At 42.5% G+C, this 25,525-nt stretch overlaps 1 long non-coding RNA gene across 1 annotated transcript in view; it reads left to right on the top strand.

The window, feature by feature from the left end:
- LOC131518095 (uncharacterized) overlaps nucleotides 1-25,525 on the top strand; it is a 36,234-nt gene that overhangs the window by 1,150 nt on the left and 9,559 nt on the right. The window contains exon 2 of the long non-coding RNA XR_009264906.1: nucleotides 10,240-10,358. This is a non-coding gene — a long non-coding RNA (uncharacterized LOC131518095). The remainder of the gene's footprint in view (nucleotides 1-10,239; nucleotides 10,359-25,525) is intronic.

Raw genomic sequence — 25,525 nt, 5'->3', positions numbered from 1 at the left:
AAAGCAAAAATAAACAAGTGGGACTACGTCAAACTAGCAAGCTGCACAGCAAAAGAAATAATCAGTAAATGAAAAAACAGCCTACAAAATGAGAGAAAATATTTGTAAACTATGTATCTGTTAAGAGGTTAGTCTTCAAAATATATAAGGATCTCATAGAACTCTATAGCAAACAACAATAACAAAAACAAACAACAACAACAAAAAACAAATAACCCTATTTAAAGAATGGGCAAAGGACCTGAACCAGACAGTTTTCCAAAGAAAACATCTGACCAACAGGTACCTGAAAGGGCACCCAGCATCACTAATTATCAGGGAAAAGCAGGTCCATACCACAATGGGGCATCACTTCACACCTGTTAGAATGGCTATCATCAAAAGGACAAGAGATAAGTGTGGGCAAGGATGCAAACAAAGGAATGCTTTGTGTATTGTTGGTTGGAATGTAAATTGGTACAGCCATTATGGAAAACAAAATGGAGGTTCCTCAAGAAATTAAAAATAGAATGACCATATGATTCAGCAATCCTACTTTCTGGGTAGGAAATGAAATCACTATCTTGAAGAGATATCTGCATTCCCATGTTTATTGCAGCATTGTTCACAACAGTCAAGACATGGAAACAACCTAAGTGTCTGTTGATGGAAGAATGGATTAAAAAAATGTCACACACACACACACACACACACACACACATGGAAATATTCAGCTGTGAGAAAGAAGGAAATCCTGCCATTTCAACAACATGGATGGACCTTCAGGGTATTATGCTAAGTGAAGGAAGCCAAGCAGAGATAAACAAATACCATATGATCTTACTTATATATGGAATCTAAAAGAACTCATAGAAACTGAGTAGAATGATGGTTACCAGGGTCTAGGGGTGTGGGAGAAAATGGGGAGATGTTGGTCAAAGGGTAAAAACTTTTAGTTACAAGATGAATAAGTTCTGGGAATTTAATGTATGGCATGATGACTATTGTTAAAAATACTAGATCACATATTTGATGGTTGCTAAGAGAGTAGTCTTAAATGTTCTCACCACACACACAAAAAAATGGTAATGTGTGAGGTGATGAATATGTGAACTAATTTTACTGTGGTAATCATTTCACAACATATGTGTATATCAAAAAATAATGTTAGGAGTAATAAGAGCTAATATTCATTGAGCACTTATAATGTGCTGTGTACTATGCTTAGTGCTTTACATATATATATGGGGGCAGGAATTTTTGTCCCCATTTTATTTATTTATTTATTTATTTATTTATTTATTTATTTATTATTTTTATTTAGTTTTTCCCAAGGTTTTAAAAATGTTTATTTTTTATTTTGGGAGAGAAAGAGTGAGTGGGGGAGGGGCAGAGAGAGAGGGAGAGAGAGAGAAAATCCCAAGTAGGCTCCATGCTGTCAGTTGCAGAGCTGGATTCGAGGCTCGATCTCACAAACCGTGAGATCATGACCTGAGGTGACCGCTCAACCGACTGAGCCATGCAGGCACCCCTCCCAAGTTTTTTAAATCTCCCTGTGGTGATCAGGACAAGTGCACTCCTTAATTCCCATCCCTTATTTCACCCATTCCCCCACCTACCTCCTCTCTGGTAACCATCAGTTTGTTCTCTATAGTTAAAGTCTGTTTCTTGGGTTATCTCTCTCTCTTTTTCCCTTTGCTCATTTGTTTTGTTTCTTAAATTCCACATGAGTGAAATCATATGATATTTGTTATATACCAGTTAGCATTATACTGTCTAGCTCCATCCATGTTGTTACAACATGGCAAGATTTTAATGCCTTTTTATAGCTGAATAATATTCCACTGTGATATGTAAAACATCTTCTTTATACATTTATCAGTTGATGGACACTTAGGCTGTTTCCATATCTTGGCTAGTATAAGTAATGCAGCTGTAAACATCAGGGTATATGTATCCCTTTGAAGTGCTTTTGTATTCTTTGAATAAATACTCAGTAGTGTGATTGCTGGATCATAGGGTAGTTCTATTTTTAACTTTTTGAGGAAACTCCATATTGTTTTCCAGAGTGGCTGCACCGGTTTGCATTCCCACCAACAGTACAAAAGCGTTCCTTTTCCTCCATATCCTCGCCAACACCTGTTGTTTCTTGTGTTTTTTATTTTAGCCATTCTGACAGGTGTGAGGTGAGTGGCGTTCCATGGTGTAATGGTTAACACTCTGGACACTGACAGGTGTGAGGTGATATCACGTTATAATTTTGATTTGCATTTCCCTGATGATAAGTGATGATGAGCATCTTTTCATGTGTCTGTTAGCTGTCTGTATGTCTTCTTTGGAAAATTATTCTTACCTTCTGCCCATTTTTTAATTGGATTATTTGTTTTTTGGAGCATTGAGTTTTATAAATTCTTTATATATTTTATATACTAGCTCTTTATCAGATATGTCCTATGCAGATATCTTCTCCCATTGTGTAGGTTGCCTTTTAGTTTTGTTGATTGTTTCCTTGGCTGTGCAGAAGCTTTTTATTTTGATGTTGTTCCAATAGTTTCTTTTTGCTTTTGTTTCCATTGCCTCAGAGACATATCCAGAAAGAAGTTGCTGTGGTCGATGTCAAAGAAGTTACTGCCGATGTTCTCTTCCATAATTTTTATGGTTTGAGGTCTTACATTTATGTCTTAGTACATTTTGAGTTCATTTTGGTATATGGCTTAGGAAAGTGGTCCAGTTTCATTCTTTTGCATGTTGCTGTCCAGTTTTCCCAGAACCATTTGATGAAGAGATACTCTTTTTTCCCATTGGATATTCTTTCCTGCTTTGTTGAAGGTTAATTTACCACATGTTATGGGTTCTTTTCTGGGCTTTCTATTCTGTTCCATTGATCTATGTGTCTATTTTTGTACTAGCACCATACTGTTTTCATTACTATGGTTTTGTAATACAACTTGAAGTCCAGAATTGTGATGCCTTCACCTTTGTTTTGCTTTTTCAAGGTTCCTTTGGCTATTCAGGGTTTTTTGTGGTCTATACAAATTTTCAGACTCTGTTCTAGCTCTGTGAAAAACCCTGTTGGTATTCTGATAGGGATTACATTACATGTGTAGATTGCTTTGGGTAGTATAGACATTTTAACAATATTTGTTTTTCCAATCCATGAGCATGGAGTGTCTTTCCATTTCTTTGTGTCATCTTCAATTTCTTTTATCAGTGTTTTATAGTTTTCAGAGTACAGGTCTTTCACCTCTTTGATTAGGTTTATTTCTAGATATCTTATTTTTGGTGTAATTGTAAATGGGATTATTTTCTTAATTTCTTTTCCTGCTGCTTCATTATTGGTATATAGAAATGCAACAGATTTCTGTTCATTGATTTTGTATCCTGTGACTTTACTGAATTTGTCAGCTCTAGCAGTTTTTTGGTGGAGTCTTTCAGGTTTTCTATATATAGTGTCATGTCATCTGCAATAGTGAACGTTTCGCTTCTTCCTTACTGATTTGGATGCCTTTTATTTCTTTTTGTTGTCTGATTACTATAGCGACGACTTCCAGTACTATGTTGAATAAAAGTGTTAAGAGTGGACATCCTTGTCTTGTTCCTGACATTAGGGGAAAGGTTCTCAGTTTTTCCCCACTGAGGATGATGTTAGCTGTGGGCTTTTCATATATAGCCTTTATTATGTTGAGGTGTGTTCCCTCTAAACCTACTTTGTTGACGGTTTCTAATCATGAATGGATGTTGTACTTTCAAATGCTTTCTTTGCAGCTATTGAAATGATCATTTGGTTCTTGTCCTTTCTCTTATTGATGTGATGTATCACTTTGATTGATTTGTGAATATTGAACCACCCTCACTCATAACCCAGGAATAAATCTCACTTGATCTCAGTGAATTATTTTTTTAATGTATTGTTGGATTTGGGTTGCTAATATTTTGTTGAAGATTTTTGCATCTCTGTTCTTCAGGGATATTAGCCTGTAGTTCTTTTTTTTCTTTTTTCTCTTTCTTTCTTTCTTTCTCTTTTCTTTTTTTTTTTTTTTTTTTTTTTTTGTAACGTCTTTATTTGATTTTGGTACCAGGGTAATGCTAGCTTCATAGTATGAATTTGGAAGTTTTCCTTCCTTTTCTATTTTTTGGAATATTCTTCTTTGAGAAGAAGAGGTATTAACTATTCTTTAAATGTTTAGTAGAATTCACCTGTGAAGCCATCTGGTCCTGGACTTTTGTTTGTTGGGAGTTTTTTGATTGCTGATTCAATTTCTTTATTGGTAATTTTTATCTCCATTTTAAAGATGAGAAAGCTGAGGCACAGAGTATTCAATATGACCAAGATCACAACATAGATCAAGTGGAAAGTACATCAGGGTCTGAGAAATAAGTGTCTGGAAATAGGATATTTGCCATTCAATAAATTGAGGCAAAGAACACAACAGAAAGAACTAAAGAATGGAAGAAAGGAAGGAAGGAAGGAAGGAAGGAAGGAAGGAAGAAAGGAAGGGAACAGAGAGAAAGAGGAGGGGGAGGACATGAAGGAGAGAGATGTGGAAAGAAGAAAAAAAAAACACTACCAAGAACATGTCACCAAAAGTTGGTAGATTTTATTTTTTTTTAATTTATTTTTTTAACGTTTATTTATTTTTGAGACAGAGAGAGACAGAGCATGAACGGGGGAGGGGCAGAGAGAGAGGGAGACACAGAATCGGAAGCAGGCTCCAGGCTCTGAGCCATCAGCCCAGAGCCCGACGCGGGGCTCGAACCCACGGACCGCGAGATCGTGACCTGAGCTGAAGTTGGATGCTTAACCGACTGAGCCACCCAGGCACCCCAAGTTGGTAGATTTTAAAGTTGGAAGGGGTCATTCAGAAATGGAACTGACCACAAGGTGAAATGATCTCTGAGAGAACAAAGGAGGAGAGTTGCTCTGTGGATTCATGTTTTAATTCTAAGGAATGGTTTTCCTGTCTCATACTGGATTGTGTCTGGCTAATAGTATGTATGAGAAAGCCTCTGTATGTGCTTGACCTATATCTTGGAGCTTTTGGGTTTTGGGCTAGAGAAGGAAGGGATTTTGTGCTAAAGAATGAAGAGGATGTTGGAACCAATCTCTGCCCAGCCTCTCTTGCGGGGTTGGAGCCCCAGGGAGGAAAGAATGGACTGTCTTTGAGAAAGTGTTGAGAGAAGCTGTATCAGGCCCAAGACAAGACAAGAAACAGTCCTCCCCTGGGAGGCAGCCATTCCTTCCCCTTCTGCATATACCCTAGGCTGTGCTGGCTCTTCAGGGATTTCCAGAGCAGATTCCTGGGACAGACATTAGGGTTCTCACTAGGTTCTCCTAGTGTCACTGAGAGTTCTCTCAAGGAGATAATGGACCTTTCCCAAGGGATGGGGCAGATACTGCCACTGACGGGGGTGGCACACTACTTTCTTTAGCAGAAGAACTGAGCAGGGGAGAGGCTGCTCGTGTAAGAACAAGACTATGGGGAGCTTATAAATAACCTCGGTGGGACAAAGGAAGCCTGGTTTGAACTGGCCAGCTGGTGGTTATGATGTAAACTAGTGACGCAGTCACACATGTTCTATGTTTTGGGTAATGACTTCACTCAGCAAACCAAAATGGAAAATTGGAAATGTGGTATTGTGGTATAATCTCATGAATACAATGGGATCGAAGGGTGGAAATTAATGAAAAGTCCAAATTACAGTTTACCAAAAAAATATATAGATACAGATATATAGGTATATTTAGTGTGTGTGTGTATATATATATATATATACATCTATAAATAACTCCAAAAATAAGATATTTTAAAACATTTTATTTTATTTTATTTTAATTGTATGTTATATTATTTTTTGAGAGAGAACATAGCTGGGGAGGGGCAGAGACAGAGGAGAGAGAGAGAGAATCCGAGGCAGGCTCCCCACTCAGCACAGAGCCCAACTCGGGGCTTGATCCCATGACAGTGAGATCATGACCTGAACTGAAATCAAGAGTCAAACGCTTAACTGGTTGAACCACCCAGGCACCCCTATAATTTTTAAATTTTTAAAATAAATGTGTTTGGGGCACCTGGGTGGCTCAGTTGGTTAAGCATCCGACTTTGGCTCAGGTCATGATCTTATGGTTTGTGAGTTCTAGTTCCACATCTGGCTCTGCTCTGACAGCTCTGAGCCTGCTTTGGATTGTCTGTCTCCCTCTCTGTCTCTCTGCCCCTCCCCTGCTCTCACTCTCTCTCTCAAAAATAAATAAATAAACATTAAAAAAAAACCTTTAGGGGCACCTGGGTGGCTCAGTCAGTTGAGCATCAGACTTCAGCTCAGGTCATGTTCACACAGTTCGTGGTTTAAAGCCCTGCATTGGGCTCTGTGCTGACAGCTCAGAGCCTGAAGCCTGCTTGGGATTCTGTGTCTCCCTCACTCTTGCCCCTCCCCCGCTTGCACTCTATCTCTCTCTCTCTCATAAAATAAAATAAAATAAAATAAAATAAAATAAAATAAAATAAATAAATAAATAAATATTTTAAAAATGTAAGATGGGTTTCAGGGTTCTTATAAACTTAGAAATTATGTCAAGCAACCCAAGTAGACTTATAATATGAGCTACTTGGGATCCTATGATGTCCAAGAACAATGGATATGTGATGTATATAAAACTGTATTGCTAAGAAGGAAATTGGAGGAAGCAAACATTCAAATTTAGAGTTTAACTTGGACTGTCCCTCCCAGCACTCTCCCTCTCACTTACCTGACCCTGGCCACAAGGGCCTGCTAGCTCTTCCTCCTTGATTATAAGACTCACTCCAATACAGCATCCTTCACAGATGGTTCCCTATATATGGGATTCTCTTGTCTTTAGGCTTGCACAGAGAAGTCACTGTGTGTTGGGGATGAATCACTGTGTGGCTAGGAATTAGTTATGAAAATATAATCCTTTCTCTGAAGAGGGAATCTGGCAGCCAATTTACTTGAATGGGTCATCCATAGTAAATGACTAACTAATGGACATTAAAAAAGAGTTACCCACAGGAATGGCCTTTGTCTCTTTAAGAAAATGAGTAAACACATAAGTCTTAAGACTTTGAGTCATGAGGCCTGTGGCCCAGCAACGCACCACTTCCCTTAAGGGGTTAGCTGCTGGGATAGCCAAAAGAGTTGTTATAGAGACAAGGGATGAGTCACCCTCTTGCCTTTCTTTCTGGTTATCTTGAGTCATTTCAGAGATAGATAAAGCTCATGCCTCACTACTTAGCGGGCTTACATCTAATGGTGGGATCAGACATGCTTTTGGCTTCACCTCCTTACTCACATGTCCCCTTCGGTGCCAATTTAATGCTTCTTAAAACTAACAGAAGGATTTTGCTGTGATCAAGGTGTGCCCAGGGAATTTATAACTTCTATACATGCAGTAAAAAGGACTCATTAGTACCCAACCTGAAGCCTTTACAAACTCTTCCAAGATAAGTGTAAAATGCAATCTAGGGGCATCTGGGTGGCTCAGTCAGTTGAGTGTCCAACTCTTGATTTTAGCTCATGTGGTGATCCCAGGGTTGAGGGATGGAGCCCTGCATCTGGCTCCAGGCTGAGTGTGCAGTCTGCTTGGGATTCTCTCTCTCTCTCTCTCTCTCTCTCTCTCTCTCTGTCTCTCTCTCTGTCTCTCTCTTTCCTCTGCACCTCTCCCTGGCTCTCTCTCTCCCTAAAAAAAAAAAAAAAAAAAGCAGTCTAATAAAATCATTAAAAACTTCAAGGAGTAACTTCTATGTACAGATCACTGTGCTGTTTGAAATCAGGGAGAAGCCCAGTATTAATCCTCAGACAATAGGTTGGCTGATTTATACAGGTACAGAGATTTTAGGACCATGATGCAAAGGCAAGAGCCCTAGGAGAGGCAGCTCTCCCGGATGGGGAGGCTCAAACAACAGATTCATCTTCTCACAATTTTAGAGGCTGTAAGTCTGAGATCAAGGTGTCTACAGGCTTGGTTTCTTCTGAAAGGCCTCTGTCCTTGACTTCTAGATAGCTGTCTCCTCCCTGTGTCCTCACGTGTTCTTTCCTCTGTATATGTCTTTGTCCAAATTTCCTCTTATAAGGATACCACTCTTATTGGAGTAAGGCCCACCTTAATGACCTAATTTTAACTTAATTACCTCCTTAAAGACCTTATCTCCAAATACAGTCATTCTGAGGCACCGAGGGTTAGGATTTCAACATACAGAATTTGGGGAGACACACTTCAGCCCACAACAGAGAGCGAATGGGAAGGAACGGGGAGAGGACAATTGTTATTTTAGTTGGTGTGGTCAAGGAACATTCCTCCAAGGAGGTCATGTTTGAGCTGAGATAACAAGAAGGGGGCAGCCATGTAAAGATCAGAGGAAAGAGGGGACAACGCAACGGAGACAAGGGCTGGAATAGATATCTATTGCACGTCTCCTGCCCTGGAAGCCCTCTCCTTGCCATACTCACAGGGCGGCTCCCAGCAGCTAAGTTAGCACCTCATTACCTCTCACCCGAGCCAGAGTTGATAGAATCAGGAGTGAACTATTGAAACAAGCTGAGCACTTGGAGTTTCTCACCTGGGAGCTGGGATTTCAGCCCCTGAGAGACCATCAGTCACTTGGTACGTGTGGCTGTGAGACAAGAAAGTACTTCAACTCCTGGTTCCAGGCCTTTTCAGAGGGCTAGTCTCATTTCTGCATTTGGATTTTATATGTTACTCTTGCCACCACCCCACACCCCATGGCTTTTAAAATCCTTTTTTCTTCTTGGGCTTCCTGGCACGGGTTTCTGTCACAAGCCACCAAGTCACACCCTAACACAGAATGTAGGCCCTCAGGGAACTCCCCGGAGAGTCTGCATTGATTGTGGAAGCCTGCATCCTCCATGTGTGCTGCTCTAGAGTTGCACTGGAGAGAACTGGCTTCTGGTGATGTCGCCATAGCTACTGCTGTTTGATTCCTGTTCCAGGATGTCTTCACTTGAATGCACACTGCCCACCCAGGGGCATGGGAGACACTCTACTATTGGGAAGACTTTTCTGGGAACTTGGCCTTGGGTTGCACTTTCTCTGCTAGGCAGCCTGTCCACTGTCAGCTCAGGCTTGCTCAGATCCACAATTTTCTGGTCTTCATCCCTAACAAATCCCCAGGAGTTCTGGCCTCCATCGTGCTATATTCTGCTTCTCACGTATCCCTCAACAGATTCTTTCCTCCTCTCTCCCCCACAAATCATGCTCTCCCTCACAAAAAAATACATTGCTTGCTTTATATGGATTTCCCATATAAAGCATATATGGGCCTTTACTGAAGCTGAAGCAGTCCAAACACACTGACTGCAACCTCTCCAACCCACTAGTCTGCCAGGTTGGGGAAAGCAGAGGTGAGGAGGCCAGCTGGAAAGTGCATCTGACCCTGTTGATAGGCATCGCCTCCCTGGAGCCCCAGAGCTCTCAGTGCAAACAGAACTCTGGACATTGCAGGGTGGTGGCAGGTCGGGCAGAGCAGGACTGACAGGCTCTTGCGGAGATCCATTGGCAACGTGCTGTGCATATTTTCAATGCATTTGCTAGTCAGCAACCATAAATATCTCTGTGGAATGAACTGGGGAGATCTGGTTTGTGTAGAAAATAGGAGAATGTGAAGGAGGATTTTCCCCTTTCTGAAACTTTGTAGGGCATGCCATGTACTCTGAATGCACAAGGACAGAATCAAGGTCATGAGCCTTGAAGAGAAGCTTAGAGGCACCTAGTTACAGCTGACTGTTTACTATAAACTGTGGAAGTCTGTTGCCCACAAAATCACATTTTAAATCATATCAGAGCATGAGGCAGAAAATGGTGATAGGTATTTCTCAGGGGAAGGCTAATTCCTTCTAATCCAAGTTGTAAATCAAAGCTCTCCAAATCCCTTATTATCATTAGCTGTAATAACTCTGATCATGGGACACTCAGAGCTACCTGCCCATGATCCAATCAGGAGTAGATGTCAAGGGTCTTACAATTAAATAAGAAGCTTCTGTTTGCTCTACATCTAGCATTGAACTGAAGGTGGGGTAGGAATTAGGCCATGAAAAGTACAGTTCATGTTTATAGAGATGAGAGTGGGCATTATAACCTTGAAGTTAGTAAAAGCCCTTCCTGGGGGCAAAGAAAAAGAGCTGAGGGATTGATTCCTCTTGATGTCTTCATATAAAAGCAAGAAAAGTCTACCCACTACTGGTATAGCATTCCAGGAGATTAACTGTTATTTATTACCTCCCTTCCAGATAAACAACAGTTTCAACTATAACCATTATCACTACCCACTGCTCATCCTGCCTCCGCTGCCAACTTGTTCATCACGTCATCAGTTAGGCATAACCTGTCTCCTGTAGAGGACACACAGGTAAGACATGTTTCCTGCCCTCAGGGAAGTCCCGACTGTTGGGTCAGACACCCACATACATAACTACGGTACAGTGTAATGACTGCTGGAGCAGCGGAACAGGGTGCGTGCTATAGGAGGATGGAGCAAGGGACAAGGTATTCTTCCAGGAAGTGCAGAAAGATGGGGGAGGGCCAATGGAAACAGCCTGACCAAATCCAGTGAGGGCCAAGTGTGCCCATGAGGGCAATGGGAGAGAACACTTACGTTGGTTTATTGTGCACCAGAGCTCTGCCAGGCGCTTTCTATCACTTAACTCCTTTCATCCTCACAACAACCCTATTCTCCTCCATTTTGCTAATAAGGAAACTGAGGCTCACAAAGTCAAATAACTTGCTGAGAGTCATACAACTAGGAAGTGGCTGATGTGGGGTTTGAGTCCATGCTGTGAACCGTGGTGCTATTCTGTGCTGCCCGAGAGAGCTCAGGGAAGTGTAGGGGGAGGTGGGTGTGCTCTAGTCAGATTCTGAATGGCCATTAATGCCTATGCTTTATTATTTTTTTAAGTTTATTTATTTATTTTGAGAGAGAAAGAGTGAGAGGGGGAGGGGCAGAGAGAGAGAGAGAGAGAGAATCCCAAGCAGGCCTCGCACTGCCAGCACAGAGTCAGATGCAGGGCTCAAACTCACGAACCATGAGATCATGACCTGACTGAAACCAAGAGTTGGATGCTTAACCAAATGAACCAGCCAGGTGCCCCATGGGGACCCTTTTTAAACAGACATGATTAGATATATCTTTGTTTTAGAGGGATAAAGCACAGGCTGGATGAATGATGAATCAGGGGAAAGAGGGGCCAAAAGGGACAAAGAGACATAAGAGACTATTGTAAAACTCCGAGAGAGCATCCAGAGCAGTGGCAATGGGAGAAGGAAGAGGTTATCTCCATTTGTTTACCAAAGAAGTTTTAGAGCTGGATGGCGAATACCTGGCATGTATACCACCACCCACAGCGAAGCCCGGAACTGAGGTCAGATGCTGGTGAGATCAGAGGCTGCCTCAGAATCCTTCCCAACACAGTGCTCTCAACATAGTAGTAGCAACTACTAATTGATCAGAGCCAGTATATTACATGAAACCTATTTGCCATCCTTTGTTGGAAGGAACATTTCAGGTGTGAACTCTAATAGGACTCAATGGCACATGGAATGCCTGAATGAGGAAAAGAGGATAGTCACAGATAACTTTCAGGCTTCTGACTTGGGTGCCTGAATGGAAAGTGACGTTATTTGTTCAGACAGAGAACAAAGGAGAAACAGGTTAGGAGGGAAAACCATGAGCTTTGTTTTGTAGATACTCAGATCTCAAATCTGAGATACTCAAATACTCCTTGTGGGGTGTGGTGCCTCCCTAAGATTCTCTCTCACACAAGAAAGAGAGAAAGAGAGGAAGAAAGAATGAAAGGAAGGAAGGAAGGAAGGAAGGAAGGAAGGAAGGAAGGAAGGAAGGAAGGAAGAAAGAAAGAGAAAGTGTCATTGAGGTGTGGAAAGTGAATGCCATCTCCCAGAATGAATAGAAGGGAGGAGGGCTAAGGATAGAACCCTGGGAACCCCAATCCCTCAGCATTGTAACGAGAAAGAAGAGTGCACTGTCTGATAGGGAAAGAACATTAACAGATGGAGGTAGTCAGGGGTGTTAGACACTGAGGAGAGGTCAAGAGCAATGTTGCAAGTTGCAGTGAGGATTTGGTAATGGGGAGATCCTTGGTGCCCATCTTGAGAGAGCATTTTCAGTAGTATGGGTTTGGTAGGAACCAAGTAGGAACAACTTATGTCATTCAGTGGCTGAAAAGAAGGTGAGGAATATAAAACTACTCTGTCAAGAGCTCTGAAGGCGGGGTTAAGGGTGTAAACCAGAGCATGAGCAGGAAGGATCAAGTGAATAGGAGGAGATAGAAGTTGAAGAGGGGAGGCAGCAGGTACACACAGAAGCAAGAAGAGATTAATTAAGAACTAAGAACAAGGAGGAATTCTTGGGAACAACAGACATTTATCACAGAGTGTAATTTTACATTTATTGGTGTGATTCTTACCACGAGTCCAAGGCTCTTTTTTGGTCACTATTTTATCCTCAGGGCCCAGTAAAACACCAGCCACTGAATAAATATGCGCTCCATAGAGTGAATAAATGGCTGCATGACATTGCTTCTTCTTAGACCTGAAGGAAGGAGTCACTGGACTAATGTTCTTGGTAGTAGGGGTTGGAGAAAATCATTTTTAGCTGGTGATAAATGAATTCAGCAGAATTCATATAAAAGCTATACCAGAATTATCACTCTTTTTTTTTTTTTTTTCGAAGTTTATTTTTTTGAAGTGGTCCGAAGTGGGCTCCATGCTGCAGCAGAGAACCTGATACGGAGCTTGAACTCACGAACCGTGAAATCATGACCTGAGCCAAAGGCAGATGCTTAACTGACTGAGCCACCCAGGTGCCCCTAGAATTTTTACTTTTAAAGGTAAAGAAAGAGAGGGAAGGCAACAGTCATTATTTCCTTTAAGAAATACACAAAGTCGTGTGAGGATTTGTGACATCAGTAATTAGTGATGGAGGTGGTACTTTCTTTATAATTTTCTCATTTCCAGAACTAACAAGGGGCACCTCAGTGGCTCAGCTGGTTGAGGGTCCAACTTTAGCTCAGGTCATGATCTCATGGCTTGTGAGTTCAGCCCCATGTTGGGCTCTGTGCTGACAGCTCTGAGCCTGGAGCCTGCTTCAGAATCTGTGACTCCCTCTCTCTCTGCCCCTCGTCTGCTCACACTCTGTCTCTCTCTTTCAAGAAACAAAAACAAAAACAAACAGTAAGAAGTAACACCCAAGATACATACAGAGTAACCAGCTCAGTTTTCTAGCATTTATCTGGTCAGCAGAAGCTTTCTAGAAGAAATACGCTTAGAGAAGCACTACTTTTTAAAATATAAGTATGGTCAAGTCTGGGGAAAAAAATGTTCCTTCTGCTTGTGTCTTTTTTCCCCTTGGGATTAAAAAAAAATTTTTTTTAATGTTTTCCCTTTGCCATAGCCTGTGAGGAAACAATTATATAGCTGTTTGCCAAAAAACACAATAGTGGCAGTGACGTCATCAATTTGTGCCTCTTTATAATTAAGATGAGATTGATATGAAAAAATATTTTTATTCCTTTAATGATACTGTAAATTCTATGTTATTGCTTCTGCTCTTTCTCATCTGCTTATCTGCTTTTTCTGAAGGGTAGACACTTTAATACATCAATCATTTCCAGGCTCCCGAGTTATTTTAGACAGCTCTCTCTAACTGTGTCACTGCCTGTTCCTCACCACCTCTTTATATTTTCAAACGTCAGTGAATTCTGGGACAGGAATCAGTGGCACCTCAAGGACACAGAGCAGGCCCTAAGGCCTCAGACTTCCCACTTCTAGAAGGGATAGAACCCCTGTTCCTTATGGGGATTGTATGGTTGAGTGCTAACTCCTTTATTCTCTTGAAACGGGTATGAAATTCTTAGAGGACAAGTTTGAGTAAGGAAAACCCAACAAAGTTTTGACTCAGAGGTCAGTTGGCCTTACAGAGGCCTCCAGCTTCAGTCCTCCCAAAGCTGGAGAAGAAGCAGAGTCCAAAGAAATGGGTTCCTTGACCATTGTTCCCCAAAGCCAATACCCTATAGAGCAGATGTGTCAATGCTTTGGGTTAGGTCTCTGGCTGTTTTTTTTGTTTTTTGAGAGAGAGAGAGAGAGAGACAGAGAGTAAGTGGCGGAGGGGCAAAGAGAGGGAGACACCAAATCCAAAGCAGGCTCCAGGCTCTGAGCTGTTGACACAAAGCCCGTCATGGGGCTCTAACTCATGAACCATGAAATCGTGAACCGTGAGATCATGACCTGAGCCAAAGTCTGACGTTCAACCCACTGAGCCACCCAGGTGCCCCTCTTTGGATGTTTTTTAAAAGCTGGTGCTGGCAGTTCCCCCATATTATCACAGTGGAAATCAAATCATGTGCTTCTGTGTTTGGACATCAGGGCACCTCCTATTGCTCGCTCAGTGGGTTTAGAGTCGTTTGTTATGTGCCCAAGCAAGAGTATCTCTGGGGAAATCCCTTCTTGTCCTGCTGCTACAGGTAAGCGTGTCCAAGCATTTAGAAATAGGGCGTTCTCACAATTTTAGTACATGTGGGGAAATCACAGATGAAACTCAAGCCAAAAAGCACGGTTTATTGGCTGAGTTGGCAGCAAAGGCTCTCACCACCCAGGAGACTTGCCTCAGACAAGTATGGAGTCTTGAATCTGGGTGTAGCCCTCGAGGTAGATCAAAGCTCCAGACTTGATTTGAAGTCACAGGGAGCCTGGGCAGTTGAATGGAAGCAGTGGATATTCTGGCGCTAGTCAAAGCCATAATGATCTGCAGTTCAGTCCTCTGTGCACTAGGGCATGGTAGAGGAGACAGAGGCACTCTGGGTGGGATTGTGGGCAATCCTATATTCATATCCAGGGCCCATATTCATAAAGAGCCTTAAATTTGACCTTTTGTGCTATCTGCAGGTGAGGTTATGAATTCAGACACAAAGTTATACTTTCAGGAGGGAAATAAAGACAATGTTCATTATATAATTTTAATTTTAAAAGCACAAACATTAAAAATACTATGATTTTGGGGCACCTGGGTGGCTTAGTTGGTGAAGATTCAGACTTTGGCTTAAGTCATGATTTCATGGTTTGTGGGTTTGAGCTTCATGTCAGGCTCTGCGCTGACAGCTCAGAGCCTGAAGCCTGCTTCAGATTCTGTTTCTCCCTCTCTCTCTGTCCCTACCCCACTTGTGCTCTCTCTCTCTCAAAAATAAATAAACATATTAAAAAATAGTATGATTTGGGGCGCCTGGGTGGCGCAGTCGGTTAAGCGTCCGACTTCAGCCAGGTCACGATCTCGCAGTCCGTGAGTTCGAGCCCCGCGTCAGGCTCTGGGCTGATGGCTCGGAGCCTGGAGCCTGTTTCCGATTCTGTGTCTCCCTCTCTCTCTGCCCCTCCCCCGTTCATGCTCTGTCTCTCTCTGTCCCAAAAATAAATAAAAAACGTTGAAAAAAAAAAAAATTAAAAAAAAAAAATAGTATGATTTTATTTTCATTTATTTACTTTTTAAGTAGGCTCCACACCCAATGTGGGGCTTGAACTCACGACCCTGAGATTAAGAGTTGCATGTTCTACCAACTAAGCCAGCCAGGGGCCCCAATATACTAAAATTTTAAAATCTTGTTTAGCCATGTGCATGTTTTTTTTTTAGTATATCAGGAGCCTCAAAAGTAGAATTGATCTGCCTTCCCTCTGTTTTCCTGCTAACAAAGGGGCTTTTAGTGTGGATTGAATAACTAGGAGCCATACATTCTGAATGATACAGGCTTATGGAGAGTTTACCAAGAGAAACAGTTCTACATCCTTTTCCTGGGAGTCACACATCCCCTGTTCACCTTCAGGAGTGTGTTGACCACAGGCAGCCTCTCCCTCCTGTGTCGAGGTTGCCAGAATGACAGTGGGGTACACACAGATCCCAGAAACCTGAGACTCAGCTTCCTCCCATGAGTGGCTTCCTTCCTTGAGTGGCTCCACCCATCTACTAAGCACCTTGGGTGGTGGGGAGACCAAAATGTTAATGGTATATCTGGAAGAGAGCACATGAAAAGAGACATAATAATAGTGCTGGTTTCTCCCTCTGTGTGAGGGAAACCAAATCTCATGAGGATTTATAGTTCATGTTTTGCCACAGAGCTGAGCTCTCACTATCCCCAAGGCCTTTGAGATGAAAGACGACAGTAAGGCTCATTTCTCCCTTGGCTGTTCACGCATCATCAGTCACTGAGGCTGCACCTCAAGCCTTTTATCTAGAAATACATTGAGGTTAATGAATTCAGAGTATCAAAATAATCAGCCACAGAGCTTTGGTGTTCAGGCCTTTTAGCTAAACAGTGTAAGGCCCAGGACACCAAGAATCCCCAGTGAAGATAGACAAATAGGCAGTGATATCTGGGGGGGGGGTGATAGGAATGACAATCCCTTTTTAATTCGATCCAACAAATGTTTATCTAGGCCTCCTCGGGGTGAGCACTGTGCTGGGTCCCAGGAGGAGAAAGAATTTGCTTCTTGTCTTCAGAGACTTTATGGGCAGTTTGGTGTCATTCAGACTTCAGGCTTTGAAGTCACTGAGATCCGTGTGTGAAGGTGCTTGATGGAGAAACTGTCACATACAGGACTTGAGTAAAGGGTGGTTCCTTTTCTTTTATGCCAGCAGTTTTGCTCTCCCCAGCCCTCTCAAGGACTGGCCACCTGAGTCCCGGATCCTGGCTGTGTCTCCGCACTGTGCTACCAGAGCTGGCAGAAGCCAGACACCTTTTTGGCCCTTTGTTCAAGTATGCTCCTTATACCTCCACACTCAGTGTTCCTTCTGCTCTCCAGGATGCTTATCTGCAGCCCAAGCTGAACCTCCTAGATGCTGCCTGCCTGGATTTCTCAGATCCATCCCTGGTCTATCCTGTCCTGATACCACCTGGCCTGGCCTGATACCTCTGGGCTATGTCAGTTTTACTATTGAAATAATCTCTGATCTCTCCAGCTCCAGGCAAGTCAGTCTGCTTAAACCTTACCTTTGATTATGTTACACCTGCTCTGAAACCATCAGTGACTCCCATGGCCTCTGAATTCAAATGAAACCTTAGCCTGAGGGTCTCAGCTTGGCATGATGTAGCCTAGCCCACCTTTTAAGTTTCATCTTTCTTCCCACCAGTGTGTAACATACCAGCCTTAGTGGCTCTACCCTCAGTGGACTAATTGCACTCCTTGAATACGTTCTTTCCTTCTTGTGTCCTTTGCTCTTGCTGAACTTTGATGGAATTTCAGCATAGGAAGTTAGAGGAATATGGAAAAAGATGACTGAAGGAACATGAACAAAAACATAGATGGGAGTGGGGAGTGGAGACCAGAGAGGGGACATGTCTGGTTACTGGACATTGGGCACTTAGAATTCCAGAATCATAGCTCTTAGAGAGGAAGCTAAATGGATCATCTGGTCTACCCCTGGCCTTCAGGCTGGGAAAATATTTTTGTTTCCATTCTATAAATTAGACGGTCAAGGCCCAGAGAGTTTAAGTGTGTTTAGACACACAAGTTGGGGTCATCCTATAGAATCCTTTAAAGCCAGATTAAAACTTATAGTAAGTTCAGTCACTGATGGGGAATATGGAAAGCTCTCACTGGGGCAATGACATAATTAGAACTATTTGGGGCAGTATTTTCAAACTGTGGGATATGGCCCATTAGTGGGTCACAAAGTCAATTTCTTGGGTCATAAATTTAAAAATGTCAGAGTACAGCATTGCTTTGTAAGTTTTATATGTGTGTATTGGGTTGTGAAGTAAAATATATTTCTTATTGAGTGTCATGGCCAAAAAAGTTTTAAAGCCCCAGTTTTAGGAAGATTTGTCTGGTGGCAAATCATAGGCTGAAATATAGGTGCAAGGGAGGAAACTTGAGGCAGGGAATTCTAGTTGGGATGCTGTTGTCATAGCCTAAGTAGACAGTAAGAAGGATCTAGATGGGAAGGAGAAGCCATGGAAAGGGAAAGGAGGGGAAGGCATGAAAGATTCTGTGGGGTAAGAGTCTCAGGATGTGAGGATTAAGATTGTGGGGGCTCAGAGGGAGGGGAAAAAGACAGTCAGGGTTGACTGAAAGTCATACTCAGGTCCTTCGGAAAATGCTGGTGCCCATATCCAAGGAGGAAAGTTGGGTGAAGGAGCTGGTTTGAGGACCATCATGAAAGACAGATGGAAAGACACACAACCACCATCAGGTATTAGATCAGTCAGGTTCCCACTGAAGAATCCACTGAGATGGTTCCAATGCAAAGACCTGAAGGAAGGGAGGACTTCCAGAGCGGTTGGCAGGCTGAGGGGAGCCAACTTGCATGATGAGGAACCCTAGATTTACCACAGTAGGAAGTTCTTCCTGTCAGATTCCTCTGCAACCCAAGCTTACAGGGCACCACCTCTCTACTCTTCTACCCTCCCACCCCTGAGATGAGTCCACGACTGCTCATTGGTTTGTCACTACCATTACTCCTACTGCTGCTATTATGTCTACCCTCACCATCACCACAGGCAAACTTCTGTTGAATCCTCATCTTGTGCCAAAGGCTTTACATGTGTGATTTCATTTAATCACATTTACCTCTTGAGTTGGTCCTATCATTATTCCAACATTACAGATAAAGAAGTAGAAACTCAGGGACACTTAAAAACCAAGTTCACACAGTTAGTAAGTGGCAAAGCTGTAATATAAAGCCAGGAAGTCTGATTTCTTGACCACTCTTAATCACCGCAATGCACCGCTGATTACTGAGAAATAGAAGATAACAAAGGTAGCAAATGACAGGGCAGTTAACCAGAGCGAAACTTAGTTTATAGTAGCTGGTGATGTCATACTTTGATGCAAGTAGGACTGGGCATCTTGTGTTCCTGCATCCCTAATTCCTTTGTAGAAGCTCTAGTGGGACTTGTTGGTTTAGGTTTTATCTAGGAAATCATCCTCCTACTCATCCACTGCCTCAGGGTTGGATACTAGAGTCATAATCTCCAATTTCAGACAGGGGAGGGATTGGGTTGCCCTAGTTGTCTGACTGTGGCCTGTGCAGCCTCTTCCAGAAACTTCTCAGATTTCACTCTGGTTAGGGCCTCTTGGTTGCCTTTTGGCCCTTGTGCTCTGAAGTTGTTTGAATCTAATCTAGGTTGGGAGCCCAGGGATTCTTCTCAGGGCCTCAGGTCCCCACACCAACTAGAGTTGGCCTTCTTTGCTTGGACCAGCTCCTGTCCCTGTGCAATGTGCCTGTGATGTGTGTTACCATCTACCTAAAGGCAGAACCAAGAGTTAAGATTGGTTCTGCCTTTAGTCAAACTTCAGACAGTCCGAGTAGCTTTCTGGATCTTACTTTTCCAGCAGCTGAGTGGCCCTAGCCAGTATCCTAGGACCTGTCTGCCTTCCACCTATACCTCCAACATTCTCCAGCTGACCTTCTTATACATTCACTAGATCTAAACTGCTCACTAGGTCCTTTTCTCAAGTTGGAAGGGCCTGACATCCTATTTGGCTCATTGAAGTGAGTCCTGTGAGGATTAAGCAAGGCTTCCCTAGCTCATGCCCAAAGCCCCACGTTCTCTCCAAGCTGCCTTCTGATGACTCATTGCCCTCATGGCCAGGCCTTCCTACCCTACTTTATTTTAGGAAATGACTTTTGAAAATGGTCTCATTTTTTTCTTTAACAATAGAAAAGTAATGTTTACCCACAGGGAGCAAGAATGATAATCCCCAAATGCTAGTAATAACACACACACACACACACACACTCAAAAAAGGAGCTTTCTAAAACCAGTTTTACAAGGAAGGGCACAGGTAAGGCTCTCCTGGTGAAGGTGGTGGAGTGGTAACTACAGTAAAACTTTGGTTTGTGAGCATAATTGTAACATGCTTGTAATTCAAAGTGCTCATTTATCAAAACAAATTTCCCCATAAGAAATAATGGAAACTCAGATGATTCATTCCACAAAAATATTCATATAAAAATGATTATAATACTGTAATATAATACAAAATAATAAAATACAAAATATAAAGAAAAATAAATTAAGCTGCACTTACCTTTGAAAACCTTTGGCTGGTATAAGGGAGACAAGAGAGGAGGGTTATTGTGTAGGACAACTTTCACTACCACTAATGGAATCACTGCTATCTATCAGCTCAATGGAATTTTTCTGCACAGGGGCCATTGTATATGCTCACACAGGTGTTGACTATAGTACAGAATTAAACTCTTGTCATATAGTGTATTTAATGTAACTGGCAATAAGGCAGCAGAGGAAAGGGTCTATATCTGCAAGGCACCTGACTTAGAATGAAGCAAAGCATTCCTAAGCTTACTCTTGGATGGAAAAGCAAAGGACTGTCCATAGGTGCTTTGAAGTGACAAAAAATACACTAGTGCCAGTTGTGGGCATCTTCCAACATTCTGAAAAATCACCGATTTCTGCCAAACACCATGGCCTGAGACCGAGCATCTGAGCATGAGAGAAGATCACCCACAGTCCCACAGCAAGAGAGACAGAGAGAGAAGAACCATTGTGATCATGTGATGTTCAGCATACATACTACTCCTGTTGCAAGACATTTCTTGTTTATCAAGTTAAAATTAATCAGAAATGTTTGCTCATCTTGTGGAACAACTGCAGAACAAATTACCTGCAACCCAAGGTTTTACCGTACTTTGTTTCCATTGCTTCCGCAAGTAGAGAAAGTGCTTCCAACTGGACAGGAATAAAACAGGGCAGTTCAGAACAATGTAAGCCTGAGGTAAATGGCTGTCAGGAAGAAAAATCTAGCTACTTTCAGGGCCAAGTCTTTATGCCCAGACAAATTATGTCCTAGGATGTGGGTTACAAACATTTTATTAGTATAAGTTCTTCAGACAAATCTTAAATGAACCCTAATTTAAAAATATTTACAAGATAATTTGTATATATTTTAAGTTAGAATTTATTTAGCATTCAATTATAAAGTTAATATACGAAGGAAAATTATTGTTTTGATGAATACCAAAATTCAAAATAATTAATAGGGGCGCCTGGGTGGCTCAGTCAGTTAGGCATCCGACTTCAGTTCGGGTCATGATCTCGCCGTTCATGAGTTCGGGCCCTGCGTCGAGCTCTGTGCTGACAGCTCAGAGCCTGAAGGCTGTTTCGGATTCTGTGTCTCCCTCTCTGCCCCTCCCCCGCTCATGCTGTGTCTCTCTGTCTCTGAAAAATGAATAAACCTTAAAAAATTTAAAAAAATAATAATTAATATAGATATAACCATTGCCAAGCTTGGCATTTAATTCACTTCTATATATAATTTTAGTTGCAAAGAGTAAAACAGATATATTTTTTTTTTTTTTTAATTTTTTTTTTTTTTTTATTTTAATGTTTTTTATTTTATTTTTGGGACAGAGAGAGACAGAGCATGAACGGGGGAGGGGCAGAGAGAGAGGGAGACACAGAATCGGAAACAGGCTCCAGGCTCCGAGCCATCAGCCCAGAGCCTGACGCGGGGCTCGAACTCACGGACCGCGAGATCGTGATCTGGCTGAAGTCGGACGCTTAACCGACTGCGCCACCCAGGCGCCCCCAGATATATTTTTTAAATCAGTTTGCTTTGTCATCTATTGTATAAACAGACCCAGAAGTTTGAAAAAGGAATACCAAAACATTTTTAATTTATAAATCAAATCATTAAGATTGTTGAATTTCTTGTCTTAGATACAGAAATGGAATATCCAACACTTTTTTTAATGCTTATTTACTGATTTTGATAGAAAGAGAGAGAGTGCGAGAAGGGGAGGGGCACAGAGAGAGGGAGAGAGAGAAAGAATCCCAAACAGACTCCATGCTACCAGCACAGCACCGGATGCAGGGCTCAAACCTATGAACTGTGAGATCATGACCTGAGCCGAAGTCAAGAGTCGGATGCTTAACCAACTGAGCCACTCAGGCAATCCTACCCAACACTTTTTATAAGCAGGAGAGCCATGTGGCAGGTTATGCATTTGTTTGAAAGCCCACTGTGACCTAACATGGACCAAATAGGTGCTTTTGAGCCTTGTGTGACAGTTGACCGAGCACTGCATTCTTGGAACAGACACAAAAGGCCAGTGCATACCCATAAGCTTCCTAATCAATGACCTGATTAACTAGTCTATGGTGATAGAGTCAGATTAGTGGTGGGAGGGTAGCAAGGGCTAATGACTTTGAAAGGGGAACAAGGGAACTTTCTGAAATGCTAAACATTGTGTAAACCTTGATATGGGTAGTGGTTGTATGAAGTGCATATATGTGAAAATTCATGAGCTGTACACTTAAAAATTGTGCATTTTAACTGTAGACAAATTATACTTCAAGTCCCTGTTAGCCAAAAGACAGAAAGAGAGAGAGAGAGGAAAGGAAGGAGGGACCAAGATTTGCTCAAAAATCTGTCAGCAGAAATTTATGTGCTGGGGGCGCCTGGGTGGCTCAGTCGGTTAGGTGGCCGACTTCGGCTCAGGTCATGATCTCGAGGTCCGTGAGTTTGAGCGCCGCGTCGGGCTCTGTGCTGACAGCTCAGAGCATGGAGCCTGCTTCATATTCTGTGTCTCCCTCTCTCTGTCCCTCCCCTGTTCATGCTGTCTCTCCCTGTCTCAAAAATAAATAAATGTTAAAAAAAAAAGAAAAGAAAAGAAATTTATGTGGTAGTGTTTCTATTATTGTGCTATGTGTTTTAATTTGGTAGCTAGCTAACATTTTTTTTTTTTTTTAAAGTAGGTTCTGCCCAACATGTGGCTTGAACTCACAACTCTGAGATCAAGAATTGCATGCTCTACCAACTGAGCCATCCAGGTGCCCTGTGTATGTTTTTAATTATAGTTTTAAAAAATAGTTTAAAATGTTTTTTTAAAATGAAATCCAAGTATACAGTTGACCTTTGAACAACACAGTGGTTAGAGGCACTGACCTCCTGTGCAGTTGAAAATCCACCTATAACTTTTGACTCCTTAAAACTTAACTACTAATATCCTACTGTTGACCAGAAGCCTTACCAATAATATCAACAGTCAACCAGCACATATTTAGTGTGTTATATATATTAGGTACTGTATCCTTAACATAAAGTAAGCTAGAGAAAGGAAAATGTTATTAAAATCATAAGGGAGAGGGGCGCCTGGGTGGCGCAGTCGGTTAAGCGTCCGACTTCAGCCAGGTCACGATCTCGCGGTCCGTGAGTTCGAGCCCCGCATCAGGCTCTGGGCCGATGGCTTGGAGCCTGGAGCCTGTTTCCGATTCTGTGTCTCCCTCTCTCTCTGTCCCTCCCCCGTTCATGCTCTGTCTCTCTCTGTCCCAAAAATAAATAAATAAACGTTGAAAAAAAAAAAATTAAAATCATAAGGGAGAGAAAATATATTTACAGTACTGTACTGTATTTATTGAAAAAAAAATCTGTGTGTAAGTTGACCCACATAGTTCAAACTCATGTTGTTCAAAGGTCAACTGTATAAAAAAATAAAATTCAAATCAAATAAAATTAAGAAATGAAAGTCAAATCATGACCTCTCAATCACTCCTGGCAATCTTTGACAAATCAGGAAAGATGTAAGAAACACTGGGTGACCAGGGATGACAAAGAACAGTATGCACAGACCCGTGGAAAGCATATCAGCTTTTGTACATACAAATTGGCTTCAAATCCTAATTCTGCCAGTTACCTAAGGTCTGGTAGCTAGTACCCTATCAAATGCAGAGCACCAGTTTTTTCATCTGTAAAATGGGGACAATACCACCTGCCTCAGAATTGTTGGGGGAGTAAGGGAGAACATAGCTAAAGTGTCCAGCACACTTAGCCGCCCCCACCCAAATGCTAGTTCTCATCTCTTCTGTATCCCATAACAAAGTCAAATATACTGAACTGGGAAGGGATCTGACTGCCTTTAGAAAGTGTGCCTCTTAACTTGTTTTTCCAGAGGCAAAGATGGACTTGCGTCTGTCTGTCTGCAACCACACCCGGCCCTCCTTGCCACCAGTGACACATTTGCAAGATTGTATACAGGCCCCGGACAGAAACATTTAACACAAGTGGAGGTGCTGGCCATCCTTATTTTAGAGAGAAAATGACCAGAATGTGAGTAGAACAGATAAGCCAGCCCAGGCCCTGGCCCCTCAACCACAGGAGCAGAACAGAAATCTGTTAAAGGATGGGGAGAATTTCTCTCATCTTCCTGGGTTTCTCCTTCCTTTTCTTCTCTGTCTCTCCCCAGCACAGCTCAGGAAGCAGGAGAAAAATACCCAAAGGCAAAAAGGCAGAGAGCATCTGTCTTCCTATACTTTGATGGTGAGAGTGAAAACAAGTGTCTCATGGCTTATTAAATGTCAGGTTTAAGATGTCTGGTTGGGGAGGTAGGGTGTGGCCATCACACCAGTGCGTTAGTCTTGGCATTTTTTGCTTCTTGCAGGATCCCACCTTTTGGTCTATTAGAAGCATTTCTTCATAAGGATGAACATTTAGTTTGGTCTCAGAGCCAGGTGTCTGCCTCCAGACCACTGCCTGAAAGGAATGGGTTTGAGCCTCAAAGAAAATAAGTTAGGCCTGGCTCAACTTGTCTGCATGACTCTTCTTGCTCCACTACACTTGCCTCTCAGGCTGCTGTTGGCCTCTAAGAAAATGGATCCTGGTCTTCCAGTTTCAGAGACTGAAGCAATTATACCCTGGAAACAGATCTCAGTTTCAAAGCACTTTTCCTCTCTGCCTGGGTTCTCAGGGGTAAGAAGGGCTACCTTCTGCTTCAGTAAATTCTATCCAGCTAGGAGTTCAAGACCAAGAGTAGTTAATCCTGGAGACCAAAGGCTGGCAAGACACTCACTTGGGTTCATGCCTTCCGTCTGCCAGGGCCTTCAGGTCCCAGAAGAGACCTCTTCCTCTGTTGTCCTGGTCAGCTACAGGCTAACCTAATCTTGTGTAGTTCCAATCGGCCTCAGTTTGGAGCTGTGGTTCTGTATGCCTTTTATTTCACGTTCACAGTGCTGCTGAATGCCTTTGTGAACTGGCCTTGAAAAGTATTACAGAATCCACAGTCGAGATGTTCTCTGCCTGGACTCTGTTTGCTTGTTATGTTGCAAGAATGTGGTCCAACAGCCTCCACACCCTGATGACTCAGCCTAGCTCTAATGAGTTGTGTTTTCCAGGCCCTCCTGGGGGGACAGTGCCTTCTCTAGCATTGGCTACGTGCTGCCCCCCTCACCCCTCACGCCCCCACCCGGCCTCAGTAAGGGCTGCCTGGGAGTGAGCCTGGATGGTTGTTAGAAATGCTCCCCATAGGTAGGCAGAGGGAAAGGGAAGATGAATTCTGGTTCCACTCCCCAGTGTTGCAGTCACTCTTGGCCCTTCCCAGGCACAGCCAGGAGGTGTAAGTTAGGTTAGGAAGAACTTACATAATGGGATTGATTTTGAAGGGAGCAGGCAGAGTGGCTACCTCTTAGAGAAAAGGCAGTTGATAGCCACCTAAAGGTCGTGTGAAGAAGCCTGTCTTACTTTCAGAGAATTGGTCTTTGATTTGTGGGGCATTCAATT

Source organism: Neofelis nebulosa, chromosome 7 (genome assembly GCF_028018385.1).
Source record: "Neofelis nebulosa isolate mNeoNeb1 chromosome 7, mNeoNeb1.pri, whole genome shotgun sequence".
Classification (NCBI taxonomy): Eukaryota; Metazoa; Chordata; class Mammalia; order Carnivora; family Felidae; genus Neofelis; species Neofelis nebulosa.
Note: the sequence above shows the minus strand (reverse complement) of the source record. Positions and strands in the feature narration are given on the sequence as shown.